We start from the raw sequence: 19,051 nt of genomic DNA, 5'->3' as shown, positions 1-19,051 counted from the left end.
CACACATCAAAAAGATCCTTTACCACACAGACGTATACAGTACAGGCCAAAAGTTTGGACACACCTTCTCATTCAATGCGTTTTCTTTATTTTCATGACTATTTACATTGTAGATTCTCACTGAAGGCATCAAAACTATGAATGAATACATGTGGAGTTATGTACTTAACAAAAAAAGGTGAAATAACTGAAAACATGTTTTATATTCTAGTTTCTTCAAAATAGCCACCCTTTGCTCTGATTACTGCTTTGCACACTCTTGGCATTCTCTCCATGAGCTTCAAGAGGTAGTCACCTGAAATGGTTTCCACTTCACAGGTGTGCCTTATCAGGGTTAATTAGTGGAATTTCTTGCTTTATCAATGGGGTTGGGACCATCAGTTGTGTTGTGCAGAAGTCAGGTTAATACACAGCCGACAGCCCTATTGGACAACTGTTAAAATTCATATTATGGCAATAACCAATCAGCTAACTAAAGAAAAACAAGTGGCCATCATTACTTTAAGAAATGAAGGTCAGTCAGTCCAGAAAATTGCAAAAACTTTAAATGTGTCCCCAAGTGGAGTCGCAAAAACCATCAAGCGCTACAACGAAACTGGCACACATGAGGACCGACCCAGGAAAGGAAGACCAAGAGTCACCTCTGCTTCTGAGGATAAGTTCATCTGAGTCACCAGCCTCAGAAATGGCAAGTTAACAGCAGCTCAGATCAGAGACCAGATGAATGCCACACAGAGTTCTAGCAGCAGACCCATCTCTAGAACAACTGTTAAGAGGAGACTGCGCCAATCAGGCCTTCATGGTCAAATAGCTGCTAGGAAACCACTGCTAAGGAGAGGCAACAAGCAGAAGAGATTTGTTTGGGCCAAGAAACACAAGGAATGGACATTAGACCAGTGGAAATCTGTGCTTTGGTCTGATGAGTCCAAATTTGAGATCTTTGGTTCCAACCGCCATGTCTTTGTGAGACGCAGAAAAGGTGAACGGATGGATTCCACATACCTGGTTCCCACTGTGAAGCATGGAGGAGGAGGTGTGATGGTGTGGGGGTGTTTTGCTGGTGACACTGTTGGGAATTTATTCAAAATTGAAGGCACACTGAACCAGCATGGCTACCACAGCATCCTGCAGCGACATGCCATCCCATCCGGTTTGCGTTTAGTTGGACGATCATTTATTTTTCAACAGGACAATGACCCCAAACACACCTCCAGGCTGTGTAAGGGCGATTTGACCAAGAAGGAGAGTGATGGAGTGCTGCGGCAGATGACCTAGCCTCCACAGTCACCGGACCTGAACCCAATTGAGATGGTTTGGGGTGAGCTGGACCGCAGAGTGAAGGCAAAGGGGCCAACAAGTGCTAAACACCTCTGGGAACTCCTTCAAGACTGTTGGAAAACCATTTCAGGTGACTACCTCTTGAAGCTCATCGAGAGAATGCCAAGAGTGTGCAAAGCCGTAATCAGAGCAAAGGGTGGCTATTTTGAAGAAACTAGAATATAAAACATGTTTTCAGTTATTTCACCTTTTTTTGTTAAGTACATAACTCCACATGTGTTCATTCATAGTTTTGATGCCTTCAGTGAGAATCTACAATGTAAATAGTCATGAAAATAAAGAAAACGCATTGAATGAGAAGGTGTGTCCAAACTTTTGGCCTGTACTGTATATAACAGATGTAGATATAAATGAGTTGTTAATTATCAGTAATAAATAACTGGCAACAACCTAAATGATTCATTTAGTTGTTGCTGTATCTTCACATTGTGGTAACTGTCCAGACCGCTTCCCTCTACAGTTACCTTTAAAGCATGTGAGCACTGAACTTGATTTAAATGCACGACCACCTTATCTAAATCCTGAAGCCCGAGCAAGCTTTGCTGCTGACAGCTCTCCCTCAGCTCTGTGCCACAGATGGCAAATTAAAATTGCAGATGTCGTGGAGAGCAGCAACAGGTTCCCGTCTCCTGCTTTGAATTTATGCTTGTTATTTTCGGAGAGCGATTCGATCTCCTCCATGTGATGCAGGCGCACACTGGGAGTGACAGGAAACATAACATTGACTAAAAAGTTGATCTCAGTATACTGTTAACATTGTATATATCCCTTTACCTTTGTTTTTCATTGTGCCAGTCAATAAGTTGTGGTACTAGAGCTTAAACTACACCCATTTACAAAATTTATATGTTGTTCCCATGCAGACAATTAAAGAATATGAGTAAACACAGACAACTCTCCCAAATCCAAAGGTAGAGTGCTAAAACTTAAATTTGTGATGCCATCAAGTATAAAGTCTGAAGTGCTACATCGATAATGACTGGGGAAAGATGTTCTAGACAACAGTGAGAGCACCCAGGGGAATGTTCTGAGTGTATGGGTACATTTTCTGTTTCAGAACTGAGAACATTACATTAAAATAAAGCTCATTTGGGTATAAAAAAGAAAAAAACATTCTTTGAGTCCATAAAATCAGGCTCCCATTCATTGTCTGTGGAGCAGCTCCAGACTTTATACCCTATTATATCACAAGTCTGGTACTTATTTCTCTGGTTTCTGGCTTTGAGAGAGTAGCTCATGTTCACAAGTATTGGCTGAGCTTAGACCATGGAAATAACATATTAAAACTCTTAATTTGGGTGGTGTTCCCCATTGAACAATTAAAAAATTAGCTGATTTGTGGATGAACAGAAAGTTTATCTGCAAGAATTGTCTCAACCAATTCATGGTTTCAGTCATTTTATGCAAAACTGTCAAAAATGAATTGGCTTCAGCTTCTCAAATGTGAATATTTTCCTTGTTTCTTCATCTTTTATTATTATAAACTGAATTGCTGTGAGTTTAGACTTTCTGAATGGGCACATTGGGCTCTAAGAACTTGTGAAGGGCATTTTCACTATTTTGTAGCATTTTATATACTAAACAATTAAAGTGAAAGATAACTCACGACACTAATAACCCGGCAGTTAACTGTGTAACCCCTGTTCTATATCTCAACACTCAATAAGCTGTGGACCCTGACTGAGGACTGCTACCTTCGACACATCTAGCATATATGTACCACTTTTTCTGTGGATCATTACTGGACGAAGCCTATAAATCAGTGGTTCCCAGCCCTAGGGTCCAAATTTCTCCTCAGTCATTAGTTCAAGGTCCACAAAGTTTAATACAGTCAGCGTCATACTTGCGATTGGCCATGTTGTCGAGCTAGGTTACGGTCTATCAGTGCTTCTCAAAGTCAAGGAACGCGTCCTTGGTAGAATGGGTCCTTCCTAGTCAGGTCCTACAGAGGCAAAGAAAGACTCCTTCCCATATTTGCCTTTGGCCATGTCCTCGAACTAGGTTACTGTCTCTGTCAAGTAGCTGTCCATTATTTACTCACTCTACAGCAGGAAACGAGACTTCAAAATAAAAGTTTATGACGGAAATTCACTGTACTTCCAGAAAAAGTGTGTTTTTTACAAACTTGAGACATTTGTGAGTCACTTGCGGTCCATTCAGAATGGATCTGTGACCCACTTTTGGATGGCGACCATCCAGTTGGGAACCACTGAACAGTTTTTAAAAGCTTGTTGATATCTCATTTAAAGATATTGACCAATGAACTTCAAAAGGACCCAATTCCACAACCCTTGGGCCAATCATCACAAGACTTGCAGGATTTCCACCTAAGTACCTGAAACATATCCTGAGAGTTTGATTAAAATTGATCACTAGGGGGTTATAAACCAGAAACTGTTGTCCAAACAATACAAAATTTGTAGGATATATTTCATAACAATGTTGAACCACGTATGCAACATTAATTTGTTATCAATCAACAGGGGTTGCTTCCAGTTCCAAACATGTGCATTGGCCTGAGGCAAAATTTGTCCAGATATTTTTAATTAAGCTAGTGAAACATGTCCCTGAACAGATGTTTCTGCACTTGACCAATATAGGTGGTGACAGTGTATCCAAAGCAAGTTGGCTATGAGCGACTATCTTAACATCATAAAAGCTGTTAGTTATTTTTAATACAGGTGTCATGAACTGTCAAAGGTCTTGATTCTTCGCAGCTTTCAGCCTCTAATGATCCATGCTGGTTTGAACCCTGAATTGTTGCTTGGGGCTATCATTATTTATTCTTGCTCTATACTATGTACACAACCGAGTATAGGATCTATACAATTAGCTGTATGTCGTTTCACAAAGTTTGACCTTCTGCTTCCATTGCTGCATGCACTGTTAATACATTCATGTCTATTTATTCCTGCTCGACAGCATAGTATGAATGTATGAAGATACTAATAAAGGACTGGATTAACACCAGCATTATTGGCTCTGTTTAAACTGCTGGTCTGTTCATATAACTCACAGTTGTCTATTTATGACATGTGGGTACATGGAGGTAAAACTAAAGCAGCCTAAAATGGCAGCCCCCTCAGTAAATTTTAACACCATGACGGTTAAAGTGGTAGGTTTTGGATGAAATTGATTTAGAGGGATGTTGATTCGATTTTATGGACATTTGGAGACTGCAGTTTGTGATGCTGGTGGACTGTATTGTGTTATTGAGAGGAATATCGTGTCCTCTTCAGTTATATCAATGATGTGGCAACTGAGTGTGCCATTGTGATTGTAACACTGTGTTACAGCTGACCTCGACACCATCAAAAAGGTGAATGACTGAGCAACATCAAAATAGATTCATTTGTATTTCCTAACAATTTAACTAAAGTGTTCTGTGTTCAGTTTAAATGTCTATGTATACTCTATTTACAATATATTTTGTGGCATAGTCCAACGGGTAAATTTTTTGCCTCTCAGTCTGGGGTTCCTGGTTCAAGTACCACCAAAAGCCAATTTCTCATGCTTTCAAAATCTTTAATGTCTATGAATCACAAGTTGTATTATCTTATTTGCTGTATTGGCTAAAATTAAAATGAATTCTATTGAGGGTGCATTTGTAACATCTCGAACTGCACCAATCAGAAACAAGACAGAACAGTGAAACTTGGCATGTTCTCCATGGCGAGGGAAGGTTACTTTATTCATTTCAGTACAGCACAACATTTTAATATTCTGATGGCATAGCTTTGTAGCGTACACTTTGTAAAACCCATGTGGAGGTGTCATGGCGAGTAAGACACAGAAGAAGTCGGCTAAAGTCATGGTGCAAAATTTAACTCAAACAGACGGTAATGGCTAATGCTAGCACTACCCTCTATCACCCTGACCCAGACCCTCCATCAACCACAGAGCAACTTGAGGAGAGCGCTCTTCTTCAGCTAATTAAGGTAGAGATGGTCACCTTCTTTCACCTACTGGGAGACATAATCAAACAAGAGATGGCTAGTTTCCATGCTGAAATCAAACGTGACCTGGAGGCCCTCCGCCAGGACACCAAGGCTGACATCGCTGCTCTAAGAACAGAGTTTAGAGTTAAGGTGGCGTCTTTCCACTTAATGCAGACCAAGACGGCTACCACTATATAAGTGTGATATACTGTTAATTAGCACTTCTGTCACATTTGTGTATCATCAAAACAGTCGTACACAAAGTCCTGTCCAACCGCCACCTGTGGACATGTTGCTCCAGACTTTGTATACACAATATACAGCTTAATGTATTCTTATCTCCTGGTTTGGGGGTGTCATGGCGAGTAAGACACAGAAGAAGTTGGCTTAAGTCTTGGTGCAAAATTTAACCAACCCTGCACTCAAACAGACGCTAATGGCTAATGCTAGCACTACCCTCTATCACCCTGACCCGGACCCTCCATCAACCACAGAGCAACTTGAGGAAAGCGCTCTTCTTCAGCTAATTAAGGTAGAGATGGTCACCTCCTTTCACCTACTGGGAGACATAATCAAACAAGAGATGGCTAGTTTCATGCTGAAATCAAACGTGACCTGGAGGCCCTCCGCCAAGGCTGACATCGCTGCTCTAAGAACGGAGTTTAGAGCCGAGGTGGCGTCTTTCCACTTAAAGGACAACTTCGGTATTTTTCAGCCTGGGCTCTATTTCCCCATGTGTATGTGTGCGTATGATTCATGGGTACCACTCGTTCTAAAATTGGTTCAGTATTGACCCGGGAAACGAGCTAAAACGGTAACAGGGGCAAATGTGTCCCGTGTAAAAGTGCTTCTTTTCGCCACTGATCGGTTCAGATCACCAGTGCTATCTCTGTAAATAGCATATGGTAGTGGCCCTGGGGCAGTGGTGAGTGTGAATGAGTGGAGTCAGCTGTCAGTCAGTGTTGGAGCAGAAAGGTGGAAGTTGTCCCCGCTTGGTAATGTAAATGAGTATGTGTGTGTGAAGTGTGTGTTATGCTAGAAGAGTCAGAGTTTGGGACGGAGTCTTTTACGTGCTACCCTCTGGAGTGTTACCGGAGTTTTTGGAGTGCTCAAATAAACGGGCCTTTTTCCCGAACGCAAGAACAGGATGTCGCGCAACACCCCGTACAGCTTTCATAGGCTGCCTTTGTCGGACGGCGAGATGCTGAAGTTGTGGCTAGTTGTGCTACAAATGGATGCTAACACTCCTCTCCAGACACTGTGCCTTGCAGACCATCGGGTCTGCAGTGCTCACTTCTCCCAAGATGACTACTGCCAGCCGAAGAGGAGAAGACATCCAATCCTGAAACACCTCTTCCTCAAAAAAACGGCTGTCCCACAAGTAGAGAGAGCTACAGACACAGTGGAGCAAAGCTCGTGACATCACACAGCCCAGAGGTAAGGGAAAGGCTAAGTTAGTATGCTATTTACAGAGATAGCACTGGTGATCTGAACCGGTCAGTGACGAAAAAACACACACGTCACACACACATACTCATTTACAATCACGAGCGGGGACAACTTCCGCCTTTCTGCTCCAACACTGACTGACAGCTGACTCCACTCATTCACACTCACCACTGCCCCAGGACCGCTACCATATGCTATTTACAGAGATAGCACTGGCGATCTGAACCAGTCAGTGGCGAAAAAAAGCACTTTTATACGGGACGCATTTGCCCCCATTACCGTTTTAGCTCATTTCGCGGCTCAATACTGAACCAATTTTAGAACAAGTGGTACCCATGAATCATATGAACACATACACATGGGGAAATAGGGCCCAGGTTGAAAAATACCGAAGCTGTCCTTTAACGCAGGCCAAGACGGCTACCACTATATAAAGTTGTCACATGGAGTACTTAAGGTGTGTTGATAGATCTGTGTGTTAGGTACCCCAACAGAGGGGGGACCAAAAATGGGGATGGTACGGAACCGTTCCACTGGTACCATCCACAACTTTTCACAATGGAAATGGAAAAAATGCGTACCAAACTGAACTGAACTGAACTGCTTGGTGGAAACGGGGCTTAACATTGCTTGCAGAAAACAAGTGATGACAAGTTACCTACTTAAAAGTCGTATCCAAGGTTTTCAGCAATACATCAATGCCAAAAAATGTTACAATGGCCCCCAGTCTCCCCTACTAATTAATTTCAGTTGCATTAAAATGAATCACCAAAAGGCATTTCATTCTTATTTTTTCGCATGTAATAAAAAATAAAGTTTAAATTAACAATAACTCACTTGTGACTCAACAACGCAGCACAACACAACACAACAACCCTGTGACTGAGATATAAATATACACTGAAAGTGACTTTGACAACATTAAAAATACCTACCGTGCACAGTACACACAGCAGGAGTAGCTACAGTGATTGGTCACACGCATAAACACACACTGTAAGTTAGTGCAGCAGCCAGACATCTAGTCTGACAACAACATAATTAACTGGTGTCACAGCAACTTAACCACATCTCTACATGTTAGCTTGTTAGCTGTCCCGACAGGTGACTCTGTCAACTAGTAATTTCCCCCCAAAAGTTGCTGCGTATCACAAACTGTCTCATTTCTTTTGCTTTGTCTTCCATCTTACCTTACTTTGATTCCCGACAGGTGACACTGGTACCTCTAAGTGAGCAGATAACCGATGGGGTGAGTGTGGACGTGCTGTTTGGTTGAGGAGAGTCCAGCTAGTGTCACCAGCAGCAGCAGCTCAAAACACAGACGTACACCAGAGCCTCCACTCCCCTCTTTTCTACGCTACACTTTCCCGATCGGACAATTTCCGCATTTGATCACGTGGTTTGGTTTGGTGGCGGCTCCTCGTGCGCTGTTTACAACCCGGTTTTTCCACAGATTATTTTATGTAACAAAATGTCACTTGGGACACCTGAGCCGACCCTCTCTGGTTTGTTTGGCTGAGGAATGAGGATCAAAGCCGGGTGTAATGCAGCGGCTGGCCTCCCTCTTCAGCTCCAGCCACCGCTGCTCTATTGTAGTGGAAGGGCGCCATCTTGTGGTGCTTTATGCGCACTGAACCATAGATAGATAGGTAGATAAATAGATAGATAGATAGATAGATAGATTTTTTTTAAACGTTCTGTTAATTTCTGCATCTCCTCGACTACAGTTTAGATGTCTACAAGTTAGGAACCACTACTTTGATTTAAACCCTGCATCCAAGTCCACGCTATAAGTCCAAACTGTCTTTCCCTTTTAAGATAAAATACCAACTGGTGGAATTCGAAGGTACTTGACTCAAGTGTTTCCACTTTCTGGTACTTGACTTTCATTAGAGATTATGTTTTTGTAATTTCAGAATGCCCATCATTTTTATCATGTAGCCTACTTATCATCATGTGCTGTCACTGTGTATAGACATGTATACATGCATACAGTATAATGTATATAAAAAACCTGAGTCAAATTCTTTGTATGTGTACACACTTTGCCACTTTGCTACATTACTACATTTCAGTTCAATTCAATTTGATTCGATTCAATGGGACTTTATTTATCTGAAGGGAAGTCTTGTGCCAGAGAATGTTTCAAATTACAGTAATACTACAGTAACTACATTTTTAACAATTCACAACCAGTACCAACCAGTGGGTTTCACATGTCAGGGTCATTCACTGGGCCCAGTTTTAGAAACAATAGAATATTAAATATCTGGCAAAATATATAAATATACAAGATAGAAGTGCTTCCATGGAGTAGAAGCAAAACCCAGTGCCTCATAGAGTAACCATAGGAGTATGATAAGTATAAGAGTTACTAAAAATGAACTAAAACGGTGGTGAAAAACAGACTGCTACTGATAATCAATGTTATATTCCAATGTTATATTGAATATGATATAACAATGGGAAGTAGTTTGCACATGACTGAGAAAATGATATTGCACTACACTGACATGTGAACATGATATTGATATAAAAAAAAAACTACCTACATACCAGATATTCTACCTGATGGGTTAGCTTTAACTGAAATAAAGTGTTTAATGGAGGACCTTCACTTAATTATTTTTATGTTAATACACTATGCTACTTTAATTTAAGTAAAGGATCTGAACACTTCTCCCATCACTGAACATTTTTTGTGCATGAGTGTGTATTAACTGCTCACACTAAACTGCACCATGGACACTTTAGGGACACTATGGACACTTTATAAACACCACAATAAGCATTGCTGTCCCCCATGTTGTTGTTTATTTGCACATTCAATATTCACTTGTACTAAATATGTTCACTTTAATCTATTGCTCACTTTTTATCCACTGCTCATCATTATTATTATTATTATTATTATTTATTGCTGTTTCTTGTATTCTTTGTACTTTTTATCTGCATGCCTAGTTTTAAAAAAATAAAATAAAATTTTGAAATCTTTAATTTGACTCTTTGCCCTTGACTGCTCTAACACTGGAATTTCTCAATTGTGGGATCAATAAAGGTGTATCTTATCTTATCTTATCTTATCTTATACTGTAGCGTACATTTAATGTGATATTGACATTGATATGGTATCGTACAATACACATACATTCTATTTTGTTGTTACATGTACATCATCAATTACTGGATAACTTTATCGTCGTCATAAATTTTCTTGTAATACAGTTGTGTTTATACCTTTATTACAAAAATAAAATAATTACAAAAGCAAGACATGAATAAATTGTTTGACGATATGCTTGTTAATAAAGGATGGAGAACTTTGTAGTGTCAATGTTTATAATTTGGATAAAATTCGTGACTCCGCCCCCACTTCACGTCCTGAAGTTCCCGGATGTAATAGGAAAATAACGTCAACGCCGTTAGAGCGTCTCGGAAGGAGAAGTGCTGCACCTTTTACACTTACCTTTAACTTTGTTTAAATATTGTTTGGCTTTATTGTAGAGTTCATATTTAACTGTCGGGCATGTTTTCGGCTCGTGACAGTTATTTTACAACACTTTATTTTATTTCTTGAATACCTAACTGGAGCAGCAGCGAGCACCAACGCACGTCAAGGCGAAGTTCGAGATTTTAGCTAACGTTAGCCAGCTAACGTTAACGTCAAGCCGGACTTCACGGTAAGAGATTTACTTTCAACGCTTTGTAACAGTTACGCTGTAGCCATAAAGAATATGTTTTTAGTGGCTAATAGTATGGTGTTAATGTAGGATTAATTAACGTAGTGCTCGAGACGTAGCTGTCGAGTAAAACATGCTAACGCAAACGCTCGCGCAGATATAGGCGCTAGCTTAAACTTAATTAAATTACGTTAATTAGCATGAATTTGATGTCAATGGCAGCAGTTGTTACCCAGATGCGATATGTGTTTCAAGTCTGCCGTTTCAAGAAACGACATGGAAATGCAGAGTATATTGAGGTAGAGTTTAGGTCGGCAGTGTCAATGGTGCATATTATCTTGAGCTTTAGTGGAGGCTCAGACAGCATTACTGGTTTTCTGTGTCTTTGAAATAGGGAATTGTGGCATTTAATTTATAGATAGCCTATTATTTGCCCTGGCAAAAACATTTTCTTGGCATTCTTTCATGTGGCACTTTATTCATTTTGTTAGTCATACATTGGGACTGTATTTGGGACAGACGACAGCAATGTTGTATCTTTGGCTAGTTCTACAGAGAGCACAACTCACACAAGAAAACTTTTGCCTTATTATCTTATTGAGCAATACTCACACACCAAATCTAAAGCAGATGTCTTGGTTACATTGTGTGACCGTAAGGTAAGAATAAAGTGGTTTGTTAATGGAACGGCTTTGATTTATCCAGTAGAATGAAAAATCAAAGATTAAAGGACTGTAGAGCAGAGTGCACGGTTTTAAACCCCACCCCCGAAATTGCTAGCAGTAGCCCGGCTAGCTCAGTCGGTAGAGCATGAGACTCTTAATCTCAGGGTCGTGGGTTCGAGCCCCACGTTGGGCGCACAGCCTTTTTTGTTTTTTTTTATTTTCCCTATGGTTTGGTTTGGGTATTTGTCAGACTTTGCCTCCCACTGTGAATGTTAATGTATAAAATATGTATATTAGAGGTAAACCCATACATAGGTTTGGTCAATTAATCTGTTCCAGTGGATGTTTTACAAACTATTGTTTCACTAGAACTTCAGTAAGTGGTTGTTATGCCATTGTTATTGTTTAGAAAGCACTGTCTGATGTGTCTGTTAGATGTCACACTACAGGCCACATCTGCTTTGGGAATTATGCCTGTGTTGTTTGGTTCTATGTAAAATAGCAATAAACAAAAAGCCATGCTGTCATTAAATTTCAGTTTGTGGGGGAGGACTGTATTAAAGGTTGTGCGGTAATTGGTGAAGAGCATTCTTTGCAAGCATCTTTGTTTTCCCGGCAGGAGAGGGCTATGTGCAGAGCTGCAGAGAAAGTGTCATACTGCAGGGGGTCCAGCTACTCAGGTGTATTCAGTGCTTCCCACATAATTTAAATCTATGTGACAATATGGAGCGGGGTGGGGGTGCAAACTTTCAGTTTTTTGTTTTGTGTTGTTTTTTCTTGCCTGTGAGTCCTTGTATCAGTCTATGTCCCCCTCTAAATTTGGCGTTTTTGTGGTTCTGTGAATACAGCACAGGCAGAACTCTTTGTTTTAACCTCATGAGCAGTTTTTGGAGTTTTGAGTCGTGTGGTGGACAATTGATCAGTTGATCCAATCAGATTGGTGGATGAAAGGAGCAGCTGTTTGTGTGTGAAAGCAAACTGTAGTGATGCGCACTCAAGGTTAAGTTTCGCTGCGGCATGTGGCGGCAGATGTTTTTAGTGTGGCAGCCCGCCACAAATGAATGTGTGGGGAACCCTGGTATTACTCTGGATGTGGGCCAGAACCGCAATCTAAAAGCACTTTGTTGTGATCGAAGTTAGTGTAACTGACCTGTAGGAATTCAGACAAATAACTGGGCTCCTTTTGAGGACTGGGATATGGTGGTTCTAAAGAATGTTGGGACTGTGGCCTTTGCAAGGGACAGGTTAAATACGGAGGTGAAATAAGCAATCAGTTCTGTGGCACGTCTTTGAGGGCCTGCCCAGGGATGTTATCTGGGGCTTGTGGGGATTAATTCTCCTCAGGACCTTGTATACATCAGCTGATGAAAAAGGTCAGGGGGGGTTCCTGCGGTTTGTGTGAGTATGAGAGAGCCTTTTGTCTTTCCCTGTTGGGGGTCCTGCAGCGACAGTTGAAGTTACCAAGCTGTACGATTGTCTGTCTGGCGGGGGGGTATTCCAGCTTCTGTATGTATTGTGTTTGTACCATAGACTACATGAGACTATGTGTTAAGGCATGCTATTGTCCCCTTACCAGCCTTGCCTAAGTTGATACTTATTTTCATGTTTCAGGATTCAGGCACTTAGATCAAAATCTTGAGGTTGAGTTATGTCACTAATCTAAGATTCACTATAAGGACTAATGCACGTTTTTTATTTCTGACTTCTGGCAGGAATACCACAGCCCGGCTAGCTCAGTCGGTAGAGCATGAGACTCTTAATCTCAGGGTCGTGGGTTCGAGCCCCACGTTGGGCGCATAACTTTTTTTTTTCTCTATGGTTTCTGGATTTGTCAGACAGTATTCGTAGTATTAGTAGTCAAGTTAAGATATGTACACAATTAATCTGTGCCAGTGGACATTTTACAAGCTATTGTTTCACTGGAACTTGCCTCTGATAGTGACTGAGTGTTGTGTTAGATGATCAGTCAGTGCAGCTTCAGAGAAAACAGATTCCCTCTGCCGTGTAACTGTGTCTATGTACTGTTTTTCATGAAGGTTTTGGTTCGACCTCGACAGTTTGTCTAGCACTGTGTCTAGCATTTCAGAGCAGCTCCACATCAGCATGCGTTCTCAGCTCCTTGATGCGGCAGTTTTGTTACATAGTTAAGACATGTAACATAAAATGGTAAACAACATTATGTTCAAAATAATATAATTCAGTACTGGGTTTGTTTCAGGTTTCAACCTGGAGGGACCTAGAATTAATTAAAGACTAAAGAATTCATGTCCTCGACACATGCTGTTGTGCAGGTGCTGGTGGTTATGGGTAAGGATAGGATAATATAATATAACATAAAATAAAGTTTAGCGCCCAACGTGGGGCTCGAACCCACGACCCTGAGATTAAGAGTCTCATGCTCTACCGACTGAGCTAGCCGGGCTTCATTTGATCTCTCCCCCACAGCACCTACAATGCCGCAGGTTTACCCTAACACATGTACCATCCCCTGTGCTGTGAGGCACATGAACAAAGTATCTGAACCGTACATAGGCATCAAGCTTGTCTCTGTGGCGCAATCGGTTAGCGCGTTCGGCTGTTAACCGAAAGGTTGGTGGTTCGAGCCCACCCAGGGACGATGCGTTTTTTAACTTGTACAAAAACCCAAGACGAGTACTGTATTTATCTTTTGAGGAAATGAGACATGGTTTCACAGAAATGTTAAAGAATAGAACTGAACAGTGTTTCCGTTGGAAATGAAACCTCACTTACAAGCTGCATTTAAAAATGGCTTTGTGATTAAACTTAGAGATAATACTGGTGCCAATTATTTTAGAGGTGATAGCTTTGGAATTGTCTGTGATGTAGTTTGGAGAATCTATCCTGCTTAAATGTGGAAAGATTCAAAGTACAGGCACTGTAGGTCATCTGACAAAGCTGTTATGAAAGCGCATGCTGCTTCACTCGCTGTCCTCCTGCTGCCTATTCCCCTCCCCCCTCGTCCGGATTGTGTAAACAAAGGCTGTCTGACTTGAGGAGGAAAAAAAAAAAGCTGTCGTCCCTGGGTGGGCTCGAACCACCAACCTTTCGGTTAACAGCCGAACGCGCTAACCGATTGCGCCACAGAGACTTGTGCATGTGTGAAGGGGTCTGGCTCATAAATTTCTGCTGATCATGGAATTACAGTAAGAATAACTGCAGTTCACCCAAAGACACCCACTGCATGTATAAGGCAACAGGATAAGCAATCAAAACTCCACCCACTGCACCAAAACATCATGAAAATGGCCAGCTGCTCGTGGCCTCATTATTGATTATAGCTCCTGGAAGGATCGAAAGGCCAAGTGGTCCTAGAGTAGGGGCCAGATTAAGAGCAATTTAAGAAGACTCTGATGAAACAGCCTAATGCCTCGTTTCCACTTATGTATGGAGACAAGGCAACCCGAAGGCCATTCATTCCAGTGGGAATGTCTGTGATATCTCATGTGCCTGAAATCCTCAATTCACTTGCCTGTGTTGTCAAATGAGAGTGTATGACTGAAAAGAACTTGTTTATCTGGTTTCAACACAGAGACGGGGCCTCAGTCATCAAATGAAACCTATTTGTTTTTAGTATACAAGGACATACTGCAAGTGATGGTTCGTCTTCATTGTTTTTCTGCTGGTTTCATGAGAGAAGCTGCACACTGGTTTTTCATTTATGAAGGGAGCTGGTTTTTTTCAGCAGAAAACATCCCTGGGTGGGCTTGAACCACCAACCTTTTGGTTAACAGCCAAACGCGCTAACCGATTGTGCCACAGAGACAGCTGTAGAAGAGGCGGGGCCTCCACCAGCAAGCCCCACCCACTTGCATTTGTTGTCCACTTCAAAATGTCAGCCTGGTGATGTAGGCCTTGCTTTTTTGAAAAGTGGAAGCGACCATAGGCAGATCTAAAGAAAGTGATGGGGCTTTATATTCTTGCTCCCTGTATTTGAACTGAATACTCACTTTGAAACATATTTGTTTTTAGTATACAAGGACATACTGCAAGTGATGGTTTGTCTTCATTGTTTTTCTGCTGGTTTCATAAGAGAAGCTACACACTGGTTTTTCATTTGTGAAGGGAGCTGGTTTCTTCCAGCAGAAAACGTCCCTGGGTGGGCTTGAACCACCAACCTTTCGGTTAACAGCCGAACGCGCTAACCAATTGCGCCACAGAGACAGCTGTGGAAGGGGGGGGGGGGCCTCCACCAGCAAGCCCCACCCACTTGCATTTGCTGTCCACTTCAAAATGTCAGCCTTGTGATGTAGGCCTTGCTTTTTTTGAAAAGTGGATGCAACCATAGGTAGATCTAAAGAAAGTGATGGGGCTTTATATTCTTACTCCCTGTATTTGAACTGAATACTCACTTTGAAACCTATTTCTTTTTAAAGACATACTACAAGTGATGGTTTGTGACAATCATATTTCTGCTTGTGGCAGAAGCTGCACACTGGTTTTTCATTCATGAAGGGAGCTGTGTTTTTCTAAGCAGAAAACGTCCCTGGGTGGGCTTGAACCACCAACCTTTCGGTTAACAGCCGAATGCGCTAACCGATTGCGCCACAGAGACAGGTGTGGAAGGATTGGGGCCTCAGTCAGCAAGCCCCACCCACTTGCATTTGCTGTCCATTTCAAGATGTCAGCCTGGTGATGTAGGCCTATTTTTTTTTTTGAAAAATGGAAGCGACCATAGGCAGATCTAAAGGAAGTGATGGGGCTTTATATTCTTACCCCCTCTATTTGAACTATATACTCACTTTGAAACCTATTTGTTTTTAGTATACAAGGACATACTGCAAGTGATGGTTTGTCTTCATTGTTTTTCTTCTGATTTCGTAAGAGAAGCTGCACCCTAGTTTTTCATTTTTGAAGGGAGCTGTTTTTTTCCCAGCAGAAAACGTCCCTGGGTGGGCTTGAACCACCAACCTTTCGGTTAACAGCCGAACGCGCTAACCGATTGCGCCACAGAGACAGCTGTGGAAGGATTGGGGCCTCAGTCAGCAAGCCCCACCCACTTGCATTTGCTGTCCATTTCAAGATGTCAGCCTGGTGATGTAGGCCTATTTTTTTTTTTTTTAAAAAATGGAAGCGACCATAGGCAGATCTAAAGGAAGTGATGGGGCTTTATATTCTTACCCCCTCTATTTGAACTATATACTCACTTTGAAACCTATTTGTTTTTAGTATACAAGGACATACTGCAAGTGATGGTTTGTCTTCATTGTTTTTCTTCTGATTTCGTAAGAGAAGCTGCACCCTAGTTTTTCATTTTTGAAGGGAGCTGTTTTTTTCCCAGCAGAAAACGTCCCTGGGTGGGCTTGAACCACCAACCTTTCGGTTAACAGCCGAACGCGCTAACCGATTGCACCATAGAGACAGCTGTGGAAGGGGTGGGGACTCAGTCAGCAAGCCCCACCCACTTGCATTTGCTGTCCATTTCAAGATGTCAGCCTGGTGATGTAGGCCTATTTTTTTTTTTTTTAAAAATGGAAGCGACCATAGGCAGATCTAAAGGAAGTGATGGGGCTTTATATTCTTACCCCCTCTATTTGAACTATATACTCACTTTGAAACCTATTTGTTTTTAGTATACAAGGACATACTGCAAGTGATGGTTTGTCTTCATTGTTTTTCTTCTGATTTCGTAAGAGAAGCTGCACCCTAGTTTTTCATTTTTGAAGGGAGCTGTTTTTTTCCCAGCAGAAAACGTCCCTGGGTGGGCTTGAACCACCAACCTTTCGGTTAACAGCCGAACGCGCTAACCGATTGCACCATAGAGACAGCTGTGGAAGGGGTGGGGACTCAGTCAGCAAGCCCCACCCACTTGCATTTGCTGTCCAATTCAAGATGTCAGCCTGGTGATGTAGGCCTTGCTTTTTTAAAACATGGAAGCAACCATAGGCAGATCTAATGAAAGTGATAGGACTTTATATTCTTATCCCCTCTATTTGAACTAAATTCTCACTTTGAAACTTATTGGTTTTCAGTATACAAGGACATACTGCAAGTGATGGTTTGTCTTCATTGTTTTTCTGCTGGTTTCATGAGAGAAGCTGCACACTGGTTTTTCATTCATGAAGGGAGCTTGTTTTTTCAGCAGAAAACGTCCCTGGGTGGGCTTGAACCACCAACCTTTCGGTTAACAGCCGAACGCGCTAACCGATTGCGCCACAGAGACAGCTGTGGAAGGGGCGGGGCCTCAGTCAGCAAGCCCCACCCACTTGCATTTGCTGTCCAATTCAAGATGTCAGCCTGGTGATGTAGGCCTTACTTCTTTGAAAAGTGGAAGCGATCATAGGCAGATCTAAAGGAAGTGATGGGGTTTTATATTCTTATTCCCTGTATTTGAACTGAATACTCATCACTTTGAAACCTATTTATTTTCAGTATACAAGGACATACTGCAAGTGATGGTTTGTCTTCATTGTTTTTCTGCTGGTTTCGTGAGAGAAGCTGCACACTGGTTTTTCATTAATGAAGGGAGCTTGTTTTTTCAGCAGAAAACGTTCCTGGGTGGGCTTGAACCACCAACCTTTCGGTTAACAGCCGAACGCGCTAACCAATTGCGCCACAGAGACAGCTGTGGAAAAGGTGGGGCCTCAGTCAGCAAGCCCCACCCACTTGCATTTGCTGTCCATTTCAAGATGTCAGCCTGGTGATGTAGCCCTGTTCTTTTTTTAAAAAATGGAAGCAACCATAGGCAGATCTAATATAAGTGATGGGGCTTTATATTCTTACTCCGTGTATTTGAACTGAATACTCACTTTGAAACCTATTTGTTTTTAGTATACAAGGACATACTGCAAGTGATGGTTTGTCTTAATTTTTTCTCTGCTGGTTTTGTGACAGATGCTGCACACTGGTTTTTCATTTATGAAGGGAGCTTGTTTTTTCAGGAGAAAACATCCCTGAGTGGGCTTGAACCACCAACCTTTCGGTTAACAGCCGAACACGCTAACCGATTGCGCCACAGAGACAGCTGAGGAAGGGGTGGGGCCTCAGTCAGCAAGCCCCACCCACTTGCATTTGCTGTCTATTTCAAGATGTCAGCCTGATGATGTAGGCCTTTTTTTTAAAAAAAAAAAATGGAAGCGACCATAGGCAGATCTAAAGGAAGTGATGGGGCTTTATGTTCTTACCCCCTGTATTTGAACTAACTACTCACTTTGAAACCTATTTGTTTTCAGTATACAAGGACATACTGCAAGTGATGGTTTGTCTTCATTATTTTTCCGCTGGTTTCGTGAGAGAAGCTGCACCTCGCTCTTTTTATTCATGAAGGGAGCTTGTTTTTCAGGAGAAAACGTCCCTGGGTGGGCTTGAACCACCAACCTTTCGGTTAACAGCCGAACGCGCTAACCGATTGCGCCACAGAGACAGGTGTGGAATGGGCGGGGCCTCCACCAGCAAGCCCCACCCACTTGCATTTGCTGTCCACTGCAAGATGTCAGTCTGGTGATGTAGGCCTTGCTTTTTTTAGAAATGGACGCGATCATAGGCAGATCTAAAGGAAGTGATGGGGTTTTATATTCTTAACCCCTGTATTTGAACTGAATACTCACTTTGAAACTTATTTGTTTTTAGTATACAAGGACACACAGGAAGTGATGGTTTGTCTTAATCTTTTCTCTGCTGGTTTTGTGACAGATGCTGCACACTGGTTTTTCATTTATGAAGGGAGCTTGTTTTTTTCAGGAGAAAACGTACCTGGGTGGGCTTGAACCACCAACCTTTCGGTTAACAGCCGAACGCGCTAACCGAATGCGCCACAGAGACAGTTGTGGAATGGGTGGGGCCTCCACCAGCAAACCCCACCCACTTGCATTTGCTGTCCAATTCAAGATGTCAGCCTGGTTATGTAGGCCTTACTTCTTTGAAAAGTGGAAGGGACCATAGGCAGATCTAATGAAAGCGATGGGGCTTTATATTCTTACCCCCTGTGTTTGAACTGAATACTCACTTTGAAACCTATTTGTTT

General features: G+C 42.0%; 1 protein-coding gene and 11 non-coding genes across 13 annotated transcripts in view; 3 read left to right on the top strand and 9 right to left on the bottom strand.

Annotated features, from left to right (window-relative positions):
* The window catches only part of adisspb (adipose secreted signaling protein b), a 67,120-nt gene extending 59,066 nt beyond the window's left edge, over positions 1-8,054 (bottom strand). Inside the window, exon 1 of one of the 2 annotated variants that reach the window (XM_078164136.1) lies at positions 7,916-8,054. The gene's annotated coding sequence lies outside the window, so the exon portion shown is untranslated. The remainder of the gene's footprint in view (positions 1-7,915) is intronic. The other variant, XM_078164137.1, reaches the window with a different exon arrangement.
* A 3,136-nt stretch (positions 8,055-11,190) lies between these two features.
* Positions 11,191-11,263, top strand: trnak-cuu (transfer RNA lysine (anticodon CUU)). The gene has a single exon. It is a non-coding gene; the product is annotated as a tRNA-Lys (tRNA).
* Positions 11,264-12,792: 1,529 nt separating this feature from the next.
* Positions 12,793-12,865, top strand: trnak-cuu (transfer RNA lysine (anticodon CUU)). Its single transcript has one exon. It is a non-coding gene; the product is annotated as a tRNA-Lys (tRNA).
* A 554-nt stretch (positions 12,866-13,419) lies between these two features.
* Positions 13,420-13,492, bottom strand: trnak-cuu (transfer RNA lysine (anticodon CUU)). Its single transcript has one exon. It is a non-coding gene; the product is annotated as a tRNA-Lys (tRNA).
* A 121-nt stretch (positions 13,493-13,613) lies between these two features.
* Positions 13,614-13,687, top strand: trnan-guu (transfer RNA asparagine (anticodon GUU)). Its single transcript has one exon. It is a non-coding gene; the product is annotated as a tRNA-Asn (tRNA).
* A 418-nt stretch (positions 13,688-14,105) lies between these two features.
* trnan-guu (transfer RNA asparagine (anticodon GUU)) lies at positions 14,106-14,179 on the bottom strand. Its single transcript has one exon. It is a non-coding gene; the product is annotated as a tRNA-Asn (tRNA).
* A 999-nt stretch (positions 14,180-15,178) lies between these two features.
* On the bottom strand, positions 15,179-15,252 carry trnan-guu (transfer RNA asparagine (anticodon GUU)). Its single transcript has one exon. It is a non-coding gene; the product is annotated as a tRNA-Asn (tRNA).
* Positions 15,253-15,569: 317 nt separating this feature from the next.
* trnan-guu (transfer RNA asparagine (anticodon GUU)) lies at positions 15,570-15,643 on the bottom strand. The gene has a single exon. It is a non-coding gene; the product is annotated as a tRNA-Asn (tRNA).
* A 328-nt stretch (positions 15,644-15,971) lies between these two features.
* Positions 15,972-16,045, bottom strand: trnan-guu (transfer RNA asparagine (anticodon GUU)). Its single transcript has one exon. It is a non-coding gene; the product is annotated as a tRNA-Asn (tRNA).
* Positions 16,046-17,177: 1,132 nt separating this feature from the next.
* trnan-guu (transfer RNA asparagine (anticodon GUU)) lies at positions 17,178-17,251 on the bottom strand. The gene has a single exon. It is a non-coding gene; the product is annotated as a tRNA-Asn (tRNA).
* Positions 17,252-17,577: 326 nt separating this feature from the next.
* On the bottom strand, positions 17,578-17,651 carry trnan-guu (transfer RNA asparagine (anticodon GUU)). The gene has a single exon. It is a non-coding gene; the product is annotated as a tRNA-Asn (tRNA).
* Positions 17,652-18,377: 726 nt separating this feature from the next.
* On the bottom strand, positions 18,378-18,451 carry trnan-guu (transfer RNA asparagine (anticodon GUU)). Its single transcript has one exon. It is a non-coding gene; the product is annotated as a tRNA-Asn (tRNA).
* Positions 18,452-19,051: the final 600 nt, after the last annotated feature.

Source organism: Epinephelus lanceolatus, chromosome 22, assembly GCF_041903045.1.
Source record: "Epinephelus lanceolatus isolate andai-2023 chromosome 22, ASM4190304v1, whole genome shotgun sequence".
Taxonomy (NCBI): domain Eukaryota; kingdom Metazoa; phylum Chordata; class Actinopteri; order Perciformes; family Serranidae; genus Epinephelus; species Epinephelus lanceolatus.
The sequence above is the reverse complement of the archived record's forward strand: the minus strand, read 5'-3'. Positions and strand labels throughout refer to the sequence as shown.